Source organism: Mus caroli, unplaced genomic scaffold (genome assembly GCF_978045245.1).
Source record: "Mus caroli unplaced genomic scaffold, Mus_caroli_1 scaffold_19, whole genome shotgun sequence".
In the NCBI taxonomy this organism is placed as follows: domain Eukaryota; kingdom Metazoa; phylum Chordata; class Mammalia; order Rodentia; family Muridae; genus Mus; species Mus caroli.
This window is the reverse complement of record NW_028227274.1, coordinates 40,807,969-40,824,272: the sequence shown is the minus strand read 5'-3', so window position 1 is coordinate 40,824,272 and position 16,304 is coordinate 40,807,969. Positions and strand designations below refer to the sequence as shown.

General features: G+C 44.2%; 1 pseudogene; it reads left to right on the top strand.

The window, feature by feature from the left end:
• The window catches only part of LOC147000264 (dihydropyrimidinase-related protein 3-like), a 50,516-nt pseudogene extending 44,882 nt beyond the window's left edge, over nucleotides 1-5,634 (top strand).
• The last annotated feature ends 10,670 nt before the right edge of the window (nucleotides 5,635-16,304 follow it).

The following is a 16,304-nucleotide window of genomic DNA, read 5'->3' as shown; positions in this document are numbered from 1 at the left end:
TTATTACATTTGCCTTTTGACATCTGGTAATCTCTGAAGCTAGTTGTTATAGTTGAATCTGGTTAGAGCTTGTTCCTCAGGTGACTTATGTTAGCCTCTATCATCAGACCTGCTAGACTAGCTCTCTCCTTAGTTTCAGTGGTCAGTGTATTCTCTGCAGGCAAGCTCTCCTCTTGCAGGGAAGGTGCCCAGATATATGGTGTTCAAACCTTCCTCCTGGCAGAAGTTGTTTTCCACTCACCAGAGGTCTCAGGATCCCGTGGGGGATCCTGTGTGGGTCCTTGTGGGTGTCCTGAGACTCTGTGGGCAAGGCACCCCAGTGCTGGAGTGGACTAGAAGGACCTTGTGCCCCTGATCAGGCTGGGTTAATGCAGTCTCAGGTCCCTCATGATTGGATTGGAGCAGACTCTGTGTTCCCCTCACCACATGGGTCCTTTCGGGTGTCCGGAGACACTGCAGGCAAGGCACCCCAGTGCTGGAGTGGACTGGAAGGCTATCCTTATCATTTAGCAATAATACCTTGAATCTTTTAATTGATAACATGATACATTCTCAATAAAGGAACCTCAGACAAGTACATACATTTAAAAAAAACCCTCATAATTCTATAATACAGGGATGTCCACTATCACCATCTAAGCAAGGTTTTGTATATGTATTCTTTGAGCCTACAAAAATACACATATACTGGAAGGAGGTGCTCACACTCACATGGTTTTTACTGTAAACTCTCTTTGATCCTTTTTGGAATTAGTAGAAGCAAATGCTTAAGTAAACAGGAAGATAGCTAGAAAAAGTACATTCTTTAGGAAAAGTCTTAAGCCACACATTTCCACATTTTCCCTGTGAAGTTCATACTGCCCAGCTGGACACTGACCAGTGTCATGACCAGTTGACACTGTTTGGGTGGGTACTGTTATCTTCTTTTGTAGTTTTGCCTAACTTCTAGAAGAGCAGAGAAAGTATAGGATTGAGTACTGGCAGTGGTACTCAAACCTAGCACCAACCAGTATCCCTTAACGTGCAATGTTGTCTTCCTGCTGAACAAGAGAGGAAGGAAGTGAGAAACCCTAATCTAGGTAGTAATGGCCTTTCCTTCTAAATCAAAGGGTGTTATGGAATTGTGTACCAGCAGGGCCTGAAGGTCATGTTTCACTGAATTCAACACTAAGCCACTAAGTACAGGCACACTGTGCAATGTTGCTGGGGGTGTTGTGGCTGAGTTTGTAATAATATGACCAGCAGTGGAAGTAGAATTCCAATTAGAGAATCTTAAAAAAAGCAAGGCATTTTGCTTTGCTGGAGCCATCCCTCTCCAGGATATGTCAGTCTCCTGCTTTTTTGTTTGTTTGTTTGTTTTGTTTTGTTTTGTTTTGTTTTGTTTTGTTTTGTTTTGTTTTATCAAGGCAGGCAAGTGTGTCCTGAGCTTGGATTGGCTTTACTTTGTGACTCAGTTCCTGGTAGCACCAAAGGAGGGTCCGAAACATAGATGATAACCCCATTCTTCTTTCTTCTCTTCCTACACCCATGGCATGGCTTTTTCCCCATCCCTGAACCTAGGTTGCCGAATACAACATCTTTGAAGGGATGGAGCTGCGTGGGGCACCTCTGGTGCTTATCTGCCAGGGCAAGATCATGCTGGAAGATGGCAACCTGCATGTGCCTCAGGGGGCTGGCCACTTCATTCCCTGCAGCCCATTCTCTGACTATGTCTATAAGCGCATTAAAGCAAGGAGGAAGGTGAGTACCAATGATGTATGGGGGTTAGAAAGGGAGTCTCATGCAGCCCCTGGGGTTCTGAGGACCAGGCAGACACATTGACACCCAGTCATCTCTCTTCTAGCCCACCCAAAGTTGCTCCATTGGGGAAAATGCCAACAGCTTTTAAGTACTGTGGTTCATATAAAATATCTCTCCTTTCTTCCTTCCTTTCCTCCTTTCTTTCTTTCTTTCTTTCTTTCTTTCTTTCTTCCTTTCTTTCTTCCTTGCTTCCTTCCTCCTTCCTTCCTTCCTTCCTTCCTTCCTTCCTTCCTTCCTTCCAGTCTGTCTCTCTCCCTCCTCCCTCCCCTCTCCCTCACTCTCTGTCTCTCTATCTCTCTGTCTTTCTGTCTCTCTCTGTCTGTGTCTCTCTCTTTCTCTCTCTCTCTCACTCTCTCTCTCTCTCTCTCTTTCACACACACACACACACACACACACACACACACACACACTCAACTGAAGTAGTTGGGGGTGATTTAAAGATGGGGACTGGGGACGAGGTATTTCACTGAGTTCCTCTTCTCCCCTCTCCATCTTCCAGATGTTCTTGGAACTCTCCACAACTAAGTTATCCCAGACCCTGAGACTGGGATAGTGGTTGTGATGGTTTGTATATCCTTGGACCAGGGAGTGGCACCATCTGAAGGTGTGGCCTTGTTGGATTAGGTGTGGCCTGGTTGGAATGGGTGTGTCACTCTGGGTGTGGGTATAAGACCCTACCCTAGTTGCCTGCAAGTCAGTCTTCCACTATCAGCCTTTGAGTGAAGACATAGAACTCTCAGCTCCTCCTGCACCATGCCTGCCTGGATACTGCCATGCATCCACCTTGATGATAATGGACTGAACCTCTGAACCTGTAAGCCAGCCCCAATTAAATGTTGTTTTTTATAAGACTTGCCTTGGTCATGGTGTCTGTTCACAGCAGTAAAACCCTAACTAAGACAGTGGTCTACTCCCTATTTCAGTTTTTGGCTTTCTAGAAAAGAAAAGAAAATCCACCCTTCCCCAGTGTAGGCATTGATTTATTGTGGTTTAGATTCTGGAACCAAAGCAATGCCATGGCTATAGTGTTGCTAGATGAGGAGTACTGATTCCTGTCGCAGCCCTCATCCCATGAAGACAAGGGCACTGTGCTTGGTGGCTGCACAGAAGGCAGGGGTAGTGCTGCTCAGAAGTATCACCCTGGCTCATCCATCCCTTTCAGGTCCATAGGGATGCACACTCTCACTGCCTCACTTGTGGCCCATGATGTGCCAAGGGTTGCTTGTGGGACTGCTACTGCCTGGGTGGTCTCATCATGCTTGTCACACAGGACATAAGTGCCATGTGGGCACAGCATATTTACAAGGCTTTAAACCCCAGCCCTTGGCATAATTCCAAACCAAAACACAAAGTTGATTGATATTGCTGTCTCTCTGTCTCTCTGTCTCTGTCTCTGTCTCTCTCTCTCACACACACACACACACACACACACACAAACACGCAAACACTCAATACCCAGTCCCTAGGCAAGTTCACAGCTAAAGGTCAATGGCTCTGGCCACAGAAACTCAGTTTCGGGCTTTGAAGCCCTAACTTGAAAAAAGCTCTGAAAAGCCTTGGGTGGATCTCCTGTGGGATCTTATTGTGGCAGTGTTGTGACCTCATCTTAGACCCCTGTCCTTCCTACTGGTTACACTCCAACTGTCCTAATAGTTCCGCCATGTCCCTACTTCGAGCTAGCTGTGCTTGCTGATCCCTCTGCTGCCTCTGTTGACATCCATATCAACGATTAGCATCCACTCAGCCATTTGCCTCTCCTGAGGCCAACATGGTCATTTGATGCTCAAGACCAGTTGTTCTCAACCTGTGGGTCTCAAATGCTATGTGTGTATGTGTGTGTGTGTGTGTGTGTGTGTGTGTAGGAGTCTTAAATGACCCTTTCACAGGTATCACATAAGACCATTGGGAAACACAGACATTTACATTATGATCTATAACAGGAGCAAAATTACAGTTACAAGATAGCAACAAAATACTTTTATATTTGGAGTTCACCACAGCATGAGGAACTGTATGAAAGGGTCACAGCATTAGGAAGGTTGAGAATCACTGCTCTAGATGGAATCTCATGTCTACAGAGGCCTTCCTGGATGGCCTCTACCCTCAGTTTCTTGTGGCACTGTGTCTTCTGTCACATCCATGTCTTCTGTTTCCTCCTGGATTCCTCCCACACACACTTTTCACCAACACGATTACACCTCCCAGATTACACATTCTACTCTGTTGGGTCCTTTGAATGGAAGAATCAATGGTGTCCTGTTTCTCTGGCTGCAGATGGCAGACCTGCATGCAGTCCCAAGAGGCATGTATGATGGACCAGTGTTTGACTTGACCACCACCCCAAGGGGGGCACCCCAGCTGGCTCTACTCAGGGCTCTCCCACTTGGCCAAACCCGCCAATGAGGAACCTCCATCAGTCAGGATTTAGCCTGTCAGGTGAGTGGAATGAGCTGGGGAAGGGAGGGAAGAGGGAGAGAGGAGGGAAACCCGCAACCCTAGGCTACAAACCTAACCCTGCAAAATCAAGGTAAATGCCTTTAATAAGCCAGTGCTTGTGTCCCCTTCAAGGAGATGATGAGAACTGAGGACATAAAGTTTTCCTAATCAGCAAGTGGCCCTGGTAAAGAAATTAAACAAGGCATCTGCAAGTTAGAGTTCAGGTTCAAATGATAGCAAATTCTACTTAGAGATCAAACCTAACTGGGGGCAGGCCAATGGGACTGACTTCCTTTATGAATGGATAATGTTCTTCTACACCCGCCTATAAGAAGTACTGTGTGTATGTGCTCAGGTTTCAGTGCACATAAAGCTGAGACAGTTTTCATGCTCCTGGAGCCGAGTTTCCCCTTCACAGTATGAATGATACAGAGACAGCCTCTGCCGACTGGATGTTTTCCCCGTGTTTGCCATGTTTACAGACCTCACCTATTTCCAAAGGTTCTTTAATATAGAAAATGATTGCTTAATTGCTCCATACTTGTCTTAAAGTGTGTGTGTGTGGATAATTACAGGTGATCTTTCCTACAGTGGAAAATTTACAAGTGAGGGAGGCAAGGTAACAAGATAGGAAAGACATTTGAAGGTGAGACTACAGCATATAGCGAAAGCATGTGGGGTGGGGGGGGAGGGGGTAGTAGAATGAGCAGAGACCATGGAGGAAAGGCTGTGGGAGACCTAGAGAGAAATGGAGGGAGAGAAGCTCAATGTTTCCAGGTAACTTTGCCAAGCATTTGAGACGATTCCCATTCCCAAGCAATTAGGGGTGTGTTCACCTTTGTCTGTGGTTTTCATGCATTCACAGCTCCTTTATCAATGGAACCAAGTACTCCATAGCTCTTCTACCTGTGTAAACAGGGGACCATGGCCCCTCTAACTTCCTGGCCTTGGGCAGGCGACCTCTACAGAATCTCTCTGTCATGGAACAATGAATTTTTTTCTCCCAAACCACAGTAGTTAGACTTTAAAACATACAACAGTCTGTATAAACATCTCTGTGTTCTCACTAATAGTATTGATAAATTTAGCACCAGACTGACTCAAGGGAGGAATATGGCTTTTCCTATCAAGAAAGTGTTTTTCCAGGACTCGGGTGGGGGTGAGTCATGGTTATGCATGGTTTGGTGTTAAGTTTCCTGTGCACCAGGAAAGCACTTACTATTGTTCACTCTTGAGATGACTCATTTTCTCTTTCCCCCATACTTCTCTTTCCCCTTCTTTCTCTTTGGGAAGTTGTCTCCATCTGCAGGCACCCAAGTGGATGAGGGTGTCTGCTCAGCTAGCAAAAGCATTGTGGCACCACCTGGAGGCCGTTCTAACATCACATCCCTGAGTTAAGCCCTCCCAAAGAGGGAGGCAAGAAGCAAGAAGAAAATAAAAAATGAAGCCAAAATGGTACACCGATATTTAAGAAGGAACGTGAATCCATACAGTTGAGATCTAAAGAATCACTAAGCCTCAAGCCATATGTTTCCCAATGTTATGCTCGCTTGCCTAGCTTTATGAATTGCTTTGGTTTCTGTTTTTGCATCCTCTGGATTTCTTTGAACCCCACCCCTACCCCCCTCCCCACCCCCACTTACATGCATGCGATCAGACAGGCCACTAAGGTAGATTCTGCATATTATAGTGTTGAGAGCATATGTAGCGCTGCATCTTATGACAAGGGCACAGACAAAGCTGGGATGTCGAGAAAAATGAATGAAGGCACGAAGGGCCTTTGGATGATTGGGTGGTGGGAGCCAAGGGCAAGATGGAGGGCACAAAGTGGATGGGATGGGATGTGTACTAGGGAGGTGGGTGGGAGGGGTGAGCAGAAGGCATTGTGTGTTGTATTATGATGTGTGTTAATTTCCATGGAGGATGGTCACATATGGCAGTGGGTGCTCCAACACAGTCCCCTGGGATCTGCAGAGAAGGCAGGAGGTCTTTGGGTTCTGGACTTTGTCCTGTCCTTTCCTAGTAGATCTTATTTCCTTACCATGTATTGAATGACAGAATTCAGCCAATTTTTCCACCTGTTGAATAATGCCAGTTGCTTGCTCAGGCCTCTTTCTCCTATGGCTTCCTAGTCTTGTATTCCCATCTGTGAAGACCACAGATGAACAAATGGACAGGTCTCTTCCTCTTTAGTTTCCTTGGGGCTCTTCCAAGGCTGCCATGGAGAATGCAGCCCCAGCTCTATTTAGGGGAGGACAGGTAAGCTTAGACAGCCTTCCTTTCAGCCCGGGGGAGATGCTCCCCACCCTCCTCTCTAGTGTCTGAAAACTGAGTAAGGACCATGGCAGAGCTAGAGCCAAAGGCTTCCTTTGCTCATGGTGAATGGCTACTCTCCTCATCCCAGACCTGAGTACATTCCCAATGTTATTTCTTGAGGAGAGCAGATTTACTCCATTGTTCCTAAACTTTACACCCAACAGTTTTTACTCCGCTTCTGTGGGAGGGTACACCAGAGATATAGGGAACCCAGCTCTGAGTAGCAGGACTGCACTGTATACCCACATTTTCAATGCTAACCAAGTGTTTCTTCGTCTGCTAGCAGATCCCAGGGGCTGGGTTATCACTCTTTAATTGGTACCAAATCTCTAGGATGATGTGTATAAAGCGACATGATGCAGCTTTCTTGGTGTGCAACACGTAAGGTCAGTGGGCAGCAGTGGTAGCCTCCCTCTTTGTCTATCAGAGTTGGAAGCCCATGTTCCTATCACACCATTTCCAAAATCAACTGTGAGCCAGATTCTGTGAGCAAGTCAGGGGGCTGTAGAAGCCAAGATACTCTTCCCATAGGAAACGTGGTAGTGACCTTGGCTCAGACTTCTGTGCTCTAGGGACCCACTCGATGAGAAATATCACACTGTGCATTAAGTACTCTGAAGAACAGAGCAGGCCTCGTATACCTTCGAAATACTTAAGAGAAACCTCCATCTCTACCTGCAGGTGTTGTTTGGTTTTGCTGGGATTTTTTTGTTTGTTTGTTTTGTTTTGTTTTTTGTTGTTGTTGTTTTGAGATGGGGAATTTTTGTTTATTTCATTTTGTAAAGCTGCACAATTGAGTCCAGGCCCTCTCAAATGCTAGTCAAAACTCTGTCATGGTAATTCATCTTTTCCCCCTTCCAGCCCTGGCTATAGGCTGTCATAAAACTGAGAACTACTCGCCAGCTACCCACGACACCCGCCACAGGATCTTAAGACTTCTGGTGAGTGGAACACAGCTTCTGCTCCAATCCAATTGCGCACGGGACCTGAGACTGCATTAGTAAGGGAAGCAGAAACCGGCCAGAGTAGGGCCACAGGCCTCATCCGGCCGGATCAGCACCTGGGTAGCTAGAGCGCAGGGTTGCCTGACACCCGCCAGCTACCCACGACCCCCGCCACAGGATTTTGGGACTGCTGGTGAGTGGAACACAGCTTCTGCTCCAGTCCAATCACGCGGGACCTGAGACTGCTTTGGTTGGGGAGGCAGAAATCCGACCTACGTAGGGCCACAAGCCTCTTCCGGTCAGAAAAGCACCGGAGTAGCTAGGGCGCAGGGTCGGCTGACACTCGCCAGCTACCCACAACACCCGCCACAGGATCTTAAGACTTCTGGTGAGTGGAACACAGCTTCTGCTCCAATCCAATTGCGCGGGACCTGAGACTGCTCTGGTTGGGGAGAGAGAATTCCGGCCTACATAGGGCCACAAACCTCTTGCGGTCAGAAAAGCACCTGGGTAGCGAGGGCGCAGGGTCGGCTGACACTCGCCAGCTACCCACAACACCCGCCACAGGATCTTAAGACTTCTGGTGAGTGGAACACAGCTTCTGCTCCAATCCAATTGCGCGCAGGACCTGAGACTGCATTAGTTAGGGAAGCAGAAACCGGCCTGAGTAGGGCCACAGGCCTCATCCGGCCGGATCAGCACCGGGGTAGCTAGAGCGCAGAGTCGACTGACACCCGCCAGCTACCCACGACCCCGCCACAGGATTTTGAGACTGCTGGTGAGTGGAACACAGCTTCTGCTCCAGTCCAATCACGCGGGACCTGAGTCTGCTTTGGTTGGGGAGGGAGAAATTCGGCCTACATAGGGCCACAAGCCTCTTCCGGTCAGAAAAGCACCTGGGTAGCGAGGGCGCAGGGTCGGCTGACACTCGCCAGCTACCCACAACACCCGCCACAGGATCTTAAGACTTCTGGAGAGTGAAACACAGCTTCTGCTCCAATCCAATTGCGCGCGGGACCTGAGACTGCATTAGTTAGGGAAGCAGAAAACCGGCCTGAGTAGGACCACAGGCCTCTTCCGGCTGGACCAGCACCGGGGTACTGCCAGCTACCCATGACCCCCGCCACAGGATTTTGAGACTGCTGGTGAGTGGAACACAGCCTCTGCTCCAATCTTTAAACAGTGACAACAACAACAACTAACCCCAGAGATTACCAGATGGCGAAAGGTAAACGTAATAATCTTACTAACAGAAACCAAGACCACTCACCATCATCAGAACCCAGCACTCCCACTTTGCCCAGTCCAGGGCAACCCAACACACCGGAAAAGCTAGACATGGATCTAAAAGCATATCTCCTGATGATGGTAGAGGACTTCAAGAAGGAATTTAATAACACATTTAAAGAAATACAAAGGAACACTGGTAAACAGGTAGAAGACAATAAAGAGGAAGCACAAAAATCCCTTAAAGAATTGCAGGAGAACACTGCTAAAGAGTTACAAATCCTTAAAGAAAAACAGGATAACCTAATCAAAAAGGTAGAAGTCCTTAATGAAAAACAGGAAAACACATCCAAACAGATGAGGGAAATGAACAAAACCATACTAGACCTAAAAAGGGAAGTAGACACAATAAAAAAACCCAAAATGAGGCAACACTGGAGATAGAAACCCTAGGAAAGAAATCTGGAACCATAGATACCAGCATCAGCAACAGAATACAAGAGATGGAAGAGAGAATCTCAGGTTCAGAAGATTCCATAGAGAACATCGGCACAACAATCAAGGAAAATGTAAAATGCAAAAAGATCCTAACTCAAAACATCCAAGAAATACAGGACACAATGAGAAGACCAAACCTACGGATAATAGGAGTGGATGAGAATGAAGATTTTCAACTCAAAGGACCAGCAAACATCTTCAACAAAATTATAGAAGAAAACTTCCCAAATCTAAAGAAAGAGATGCCCATGAACATACAAGAAGCCTACAGAACTCCAAATAGACTGGACCAGAAAAGAAATACCTCCCGACACATAATAATCAGAACAACAAATGCTCTAAATAAAGATAGAATACTAAAAGCAGTAAGAGAAAAAGGCCAAGTAACATATAAAGGCAAGCCTATCAGAATTACACCAGATTTTTCACCAGAGACTATGAAAGCCAGAAGATCCTGGACGGATGTTATACAGAAACTAAGAGAACACAAATTCCAGCCCAGGCTACTATACCCAGCCAAACTCTCAATTAACATAGATGGAGAAACCAAAGTATTCCACGACAAAACCAAATTCACACATTATCTCTCCACGAATCCAGCCCTTCAAAGGATAATAACTGAAAAAAAAAACAATACAAGGACAGGAACCACACCCTAGAAACAACAAGAAGGTAATCCCTCAACAAACCTAAAAGAAGACAGCCACATGAACATAATGCCAACTTTAACAACAAAAATAACAGGAAACAACAATTACTTTTCCTTAATATCTCTTAATATCAATGGACTCAACTCCCCGATAAAAAGACATAGACTAACAAACTGGCTACACAAACAAGACCCAACATTTTGCTGCTTACAGGAAACTCATCTCAGAGAAAAAGATAGACACTACCTCAGAATGAAAGGCTGGAAAACAATTTTCCAAGCAAATGGTATGAAGAAACAAGCTGGAGTAGCCATTCTAATATCTGATAAGATTGACTTCCAACCCAAAGTCATTAAAAAAGACAGGGAGGGACACTTCATACTCATCAAAGGTAAAATCCTCCAAGAGGAACTATCAATCCTGAATATCTATGCTCCAAATACAAAGGCAGCCACATTCATTAAAGAAACTTTAGTAAATCTCAAAGCACACATTGCACCTCATACAATAATAGTGGGAGACTTCAACACACCACTTTCACCAATGGACAGATCATGGAAACAGAAACTAAACAGGGACACAGAGAAACTAAGAGAAATTATGAATCAAATGGATCTGGCAGATATCTACAGAACATTCTATCCTAAAACAAAAGGATATAACTTCTTCTCAGCACCTCATGGTACCTTCTCCAAAACTGACCACATAATTGGTCACAAAACAGACCTCAACAGATACAAAAATATTGAAATTGTCCCATGCATCCTATCAGATCACCATGGACTAAGGCTGATCTTCAATAACAAAATAAATAATAGAAAGCCAACCTTCACGTGGAAACTGAACAACACTCTTCTCAATGATACCTTGGTCAAGGAAGGAATAAAGAAAGAAATTAAGGACTTTTTAGAGTTCAATGAAAATGAAGCCACAACATACCCAAACTTATGGGACGCAATGAAAGCATTTCTAAGAGGAAAACTCATAGCTCTGAGTGCCTCCAAAAGGAAACTAGAGAGAGCACACATTAGCAGATTGACAACATACCTAAAAGCACTAGAACAAAAGGAAGCAAATTCACCCAAGAGGAGTAGAGGGCAGGAAATAATCAAACTCAGGGGCGAAATCAACCAAGTGGAAACAAGAAAAACTATTCAAAGAATCAACCAATCAAGGAGCTGGTTCTTTGAGAAAATCAACAAGATAGATAAACCCTTAGCCAGACTCACTAGAGGGCACAGGGAAAGCATCCTAATTAACAAAATCAGAAATGAAAAAGGAGACATAACAACAGATCCTGAAGACATCCAAAACACCATCAGATCCTTCTACCAAAGGCTATACTCAACAAAACTGGAGAACCTGGATGAAATGGCCAAGTTCCTAGACAGATACCAGGTACCAAAGTTGAATCAAGATCAGGTTAATGATCTAAACAGCCCTATATCCCCCAAAGAAATAGAAGCAGTCATTAATAGTCTCCCAACTAAAAAAAGCCCAGGACCAGATGGGTTTAGTGCAGAGTTCTATCAGACCTTCAAAGAAGATCTAATCCCAGTTCTTCACAAATTATTCCACAAAATAGAAACAGAAGGTACTCTACCCAACTCATTCTATGAAGCCACAATTACTCTGATACCTAAACCACAAAAAGACCCAACAAAGATAGAAAACTTCAGACCAATATCCCTTATGAATATTGATGCAAAAATCCTCAATAAAGTTCTTGCTAACCGAATCCAAGAACACATCAAAACAATCATCCATCCTGACCAAGTAGGTTTCATCCCAGGGATGCAGGGATGGTTCAATATTCGGAAATCCACCAACGTAATCCAGTATATAAACAAACTCAAAGACAAAAACCACATGATCATCTCGTTAGATGCAGAAAAAGCATTTGACAAGATCCAACACCCATTCATGATAAAAGTCTTGGAAAGATCAGGAATTCAAGGCCCATACCTAAACATGATAAAAGCAATCTACAGCAAACCAGTAGCCAACATCAAAGTAAATGGTGAGAAGCTTGAAGCAATCCCTCTAAAATCAGGGACTAGACAAGGCTGTCCACTTTCTCCATACCTATTCAACATTGTACTTGAAGTCCTAGCCAGAGCAATTCGACAACAAAAGGAGATCAAAGGGATACAAATTGGAAAAGATGAAGTCAAAATATCACTCTTTGCAGATGATATGATAGTATATATAAGTGACCCTAAAAATTCCACCAGAGAACTCCTAAGCCTGATAAACAGCTTCGGTGAAGTAGCTGGATATAAAATTAACTCAAACAAATCAATGGCCTTTCTCTACACAAAGAATAAACAGGCTGAGAAAGAAATTAGGGAAACAACACCCTTCTCAATAGTCACAAATAATATAAAATATCTTGGCTTGACTCTAACTAAGGAAGTGAAAGATCTGTATAATAAAATCTTCAAGTCTCTGAAGAAAGAAATTATAGAAGATCTCAGAAGATGGAAAGATCTCCCATGCTCATGGATTGGCAGGATCAACATTGTAAAAATGGCTATCTTGCCAAAAGCAATCTACAGATTCAATGCAATCCCCATCAAAATTCCAAATCAATTCTTCAACGAATTAGAAAGTGCAATCTGCAAATTCATCTGGAATAACAAAAAACCTAGGATAGCAAAAACTCTTCTCAAGGATAAAAGAACCTCTGGTGGAATCACCATGCCGGACCTAAAGCTCTACTACAGAGCAATTGTGATAAAAACTGCATGGTACTGGTATAGTGACAGACAAATAGACCAATGGAATAGAATTAAAGACCCAGAAATGAACCCACACACCTACGGTCACTTGATCTTCGACAAGGGAGCTAAAACCATCCAGTGGAAGAAAGACAGCATTTTCAACAAATGGTGCTGGCACAACTGGTTGTTAACATGTAGAAGAATGCGAATCGATCCATTCCTATCTCCTTGTACTAAGGTCAAGTCTAAGTGGATCAAGGAACTTCACATAAAACCAGAGACACTGAAACTTATAGAGGAGAAAGTGGGGAAAAGCCTTGAAGATATGGGCACAGGGGGAAAATTCCTGAATAGAACAGTAATGGCTTGTGCTGTAAGATCGAGAATTGACAAGTGGGACCTCATGAAACTACAAAGCTTCTGCAAGGCTAAAGACACCATCAATAAGACCAAAAAACCACCAACAGATTGGGAAAGGATCTTCACCTATCCTAAATCAGATAAGGGTCTAATATCCAATATATATAAAGAACTCAAGAAGGTGGACTCCAGAAAGTCAAATAACCCCATTAAAAAATGGGGCTCAGAACTGAACAAAGAATTCTCACCTGAGGAATAACGAATGGCAGAGAAGCACCTGAAAAAATGTTCAACATCCTTAATCATCAGGGAAATGCAAATCAAAACAACCCTGAGATTCCACCTCACACCAGTCAGAATGGCTAAGATCAAAAATTCAGGTGACAGTGCTGGCGAGGATGTGGAGAAAGAGGAACACTCCTCCATTGTTGGTGGGATTGCAAGCTTGTACAACCACTCTGGAAATCAGTCTGGGGGTTCCTCAGAAAATTGGACATAGGATCCAGCAATACCTCTCCTGGGCATATATCCAGAAGATGTCCCAACCAGTAAAAAGGACACATGCTCCACTATGTTCATAGCAGCCCTATTTATAATAGCCAGAAGCTGGAAAGAACCCAGATGTCCCTCAACAGAGGAATGGATACAGAAATTATGGTACATTTACACAATGGAGTACTACTCAGCTATTAAAAAGAATGAATTTATGAAATTCCTAGCCAAATGGATGGACCTGGAGGGCATCATCTTGAGTGAAGTAACACAATCACAAAAGAACTCACACAATATGTATTCACTGATAAGTGGATATTAACCCAAAACTTAGGATACCCAAGATATAAGATACAATTTGCTAAACGCATGACACAGTGGACACTGTGCACCTTCTTAGAATTGGGAACAAAACACCCAGGGAAGGAGTTACAGAGACAAAGTTCGTAGCTGTGATGAAAGGATGGACCATTTAGAGACTGCTGTATCCAGGGATCCATCCCATAATCAGCTTCTAAAGGCTGACACCATTGCATACACTAGCAAGATTTTGCTGAAAGGACCCAAATATAGCTGTCTCTTGTGAGACGATGCCGGGGCCTAGCAAACACAGGAGTGGATGTTCACAGTCAGCTATTGGATGTATCACAGGGCTCCCAATGGAGAAGCTAGAGAAAGTACCCAAGGAGCTAAAGGGATCTGCAACCCTATTGTTGGAACAACATGATGTACTAACCAGAACCCCGGAGCTCTTGTCTCTAGCTGCATATGTATGGAAAGATGACCTAGTCGGCCATCAATGGAAAGAGAGGCCCATTGGACTTGCAAACTTTATATGCCCCAATATAGGGGAATGCCAGGGCCAAAAGAATGGGAATGGGTGGGTAGGGAAGTGGGGGGCGCTATGGGGGACTTTTGGGATAGCATTGGAAATGTAATTGAGGAAAATATGTAATAAAAATATTAAAAATTATAAAAAAAAACTGAGAACTAGAGAAATATGAACAGTTTGGATACATAAGAATTTGGAAATTGCAGAGGAAGGGATTTTCCCGGAGAAAGCTATTCTGTTCTAACCTTGAAAAAGGCTTTTACCTCAGAAGAGGAAACTTGCTTCTTTAAAGCTCTCATGGTGCTTTCATTTTAAAGGAGACATTAGCAGAAAAAGAAGGGAATGAAGTTTTGGGTTACAATTCAAATTTGGGGATCAATCCAGGAACACAGAAGAACTTTTATATGCAAAGGGATTTTGCCAGATCTGAAGCTTGTGCACTAAATACCTCAAAAGCCCGGCTAGGCAGCAGCACAGGTTGTGGTACCACCTGTGGCCACCAGATGGGGGACGAGACATGTAAATGAATTGTAATTCTGTGCCTCTGCAACTGTATGGTTCCCCATGCCTGAGCCCTTCCAGGGTTTCTCTGATCATGAAAAATGAACTCCTTTGGGTCATTTGCACTGCACTTGGCATTTTCAAAGTGTACCACTGTGCCATAACCTTATGTTCCACTCAAGCACTGGTTTCCTGTGCAAGGAACAGCTTCTTGAAGTCCTCAATGTGGGCAGGCACCATCTCAGAATGCGTCCCTTCTTCATTTACTATGAGAAGTGCCAGAGCATAGTAAATCCTGAGAATCCCTTGGCAGCTCCCCAACTGTTTTCTTAACATGAGAATTTTTCTAAGATACATGTTACTGGAGTTACAAATTGAAATGCAAATTGGTTCTGCTACACAGGCAGACAGTAGCATGCCAGGGTGGGAGAGCATTTTGGTACCATCTTCTCTCAAGTAGCTCTGTCTTCAGGGCTTTCCACCAAGTCCCCTCTAAGAATACTCTGCAATCTCCAAACGCCAAGTCATTGCTGAGCCCCCAATGGCAATCTATTGACATTCTTTCTGAAAGGGCCACAGGGCTGAGTGGTTGAAAAGGTCTCTCCGGATCAATTAAATCAGCTTCCCCAGTGGAGAAATTTGTTACTTCTAAGTTTTTTGGGTTTTGTTTTGTTTTTAATCTAATAGGATTATAGTCATCCTCTAAAATGGCCTTTCTCTAACTTCAAAGTCCACTGGTTCTTTGGGTCATTTCTTTATCATGATATGCAGAGGTCTATCTCCTAAGGACTGAATCCTAACTCTGGACTCCATTCTGCTCATTCTGCTAAGTCCCTTCCAAGAGGTGAGTGCTTGCCAACATTGCTTCTTGCCACAAGCCTCCCAGATCTCCCTTAGACTGTCCCAGCTTGAGTCCTGATGCAGTCATGCATTCCTCTTAATTCCCCTTTGAGACATGGTGTGTGGGTGTTCAGTTCCGTGTCTGGTGGCTATGGACAGACAGTGAGTCTCCCTGTGACCTGTGCTAGCTGTGAGGCAGCTCGGTTATTGAAGAGCTGTTTGGTTTGAACCGTTTGAAGAAACCTGTGTATTGAGTTAGCTGAGATTAAAGAAACAAATGAACAAACAAACAAAAAGCTCATCACGTGACTGTTAATGTAAACCTGGTTATTAAAATAATTATAAAATTACCGTCACTAGTATCCAGTCCTTTGTGCGTGGAAAACTATCTCACCTGATATACTGAAGCTCTGGGAGACTAGGAAATGGTTCAGTGGGTAAAAGAGCTTGCTGTGTAAGAAAGAAGACCTGAGTTCCAATCTCAGTTACCAGTTAAAATATGTATGCCAGAACCCTGGTACTGGGGATGGGGAATTGACAGGAGGATAACTGGGTTTGGTGGCTTCAAGTTCAGGGAGAGACTTTGGTTCAATGCTAAAAAGTGTTAAAGAAGAGCATCTGATGTCCTTGCCTGGTCCCCAGGATCATGCACATGAATGCACAGCCACATGTAAATGTACATGTG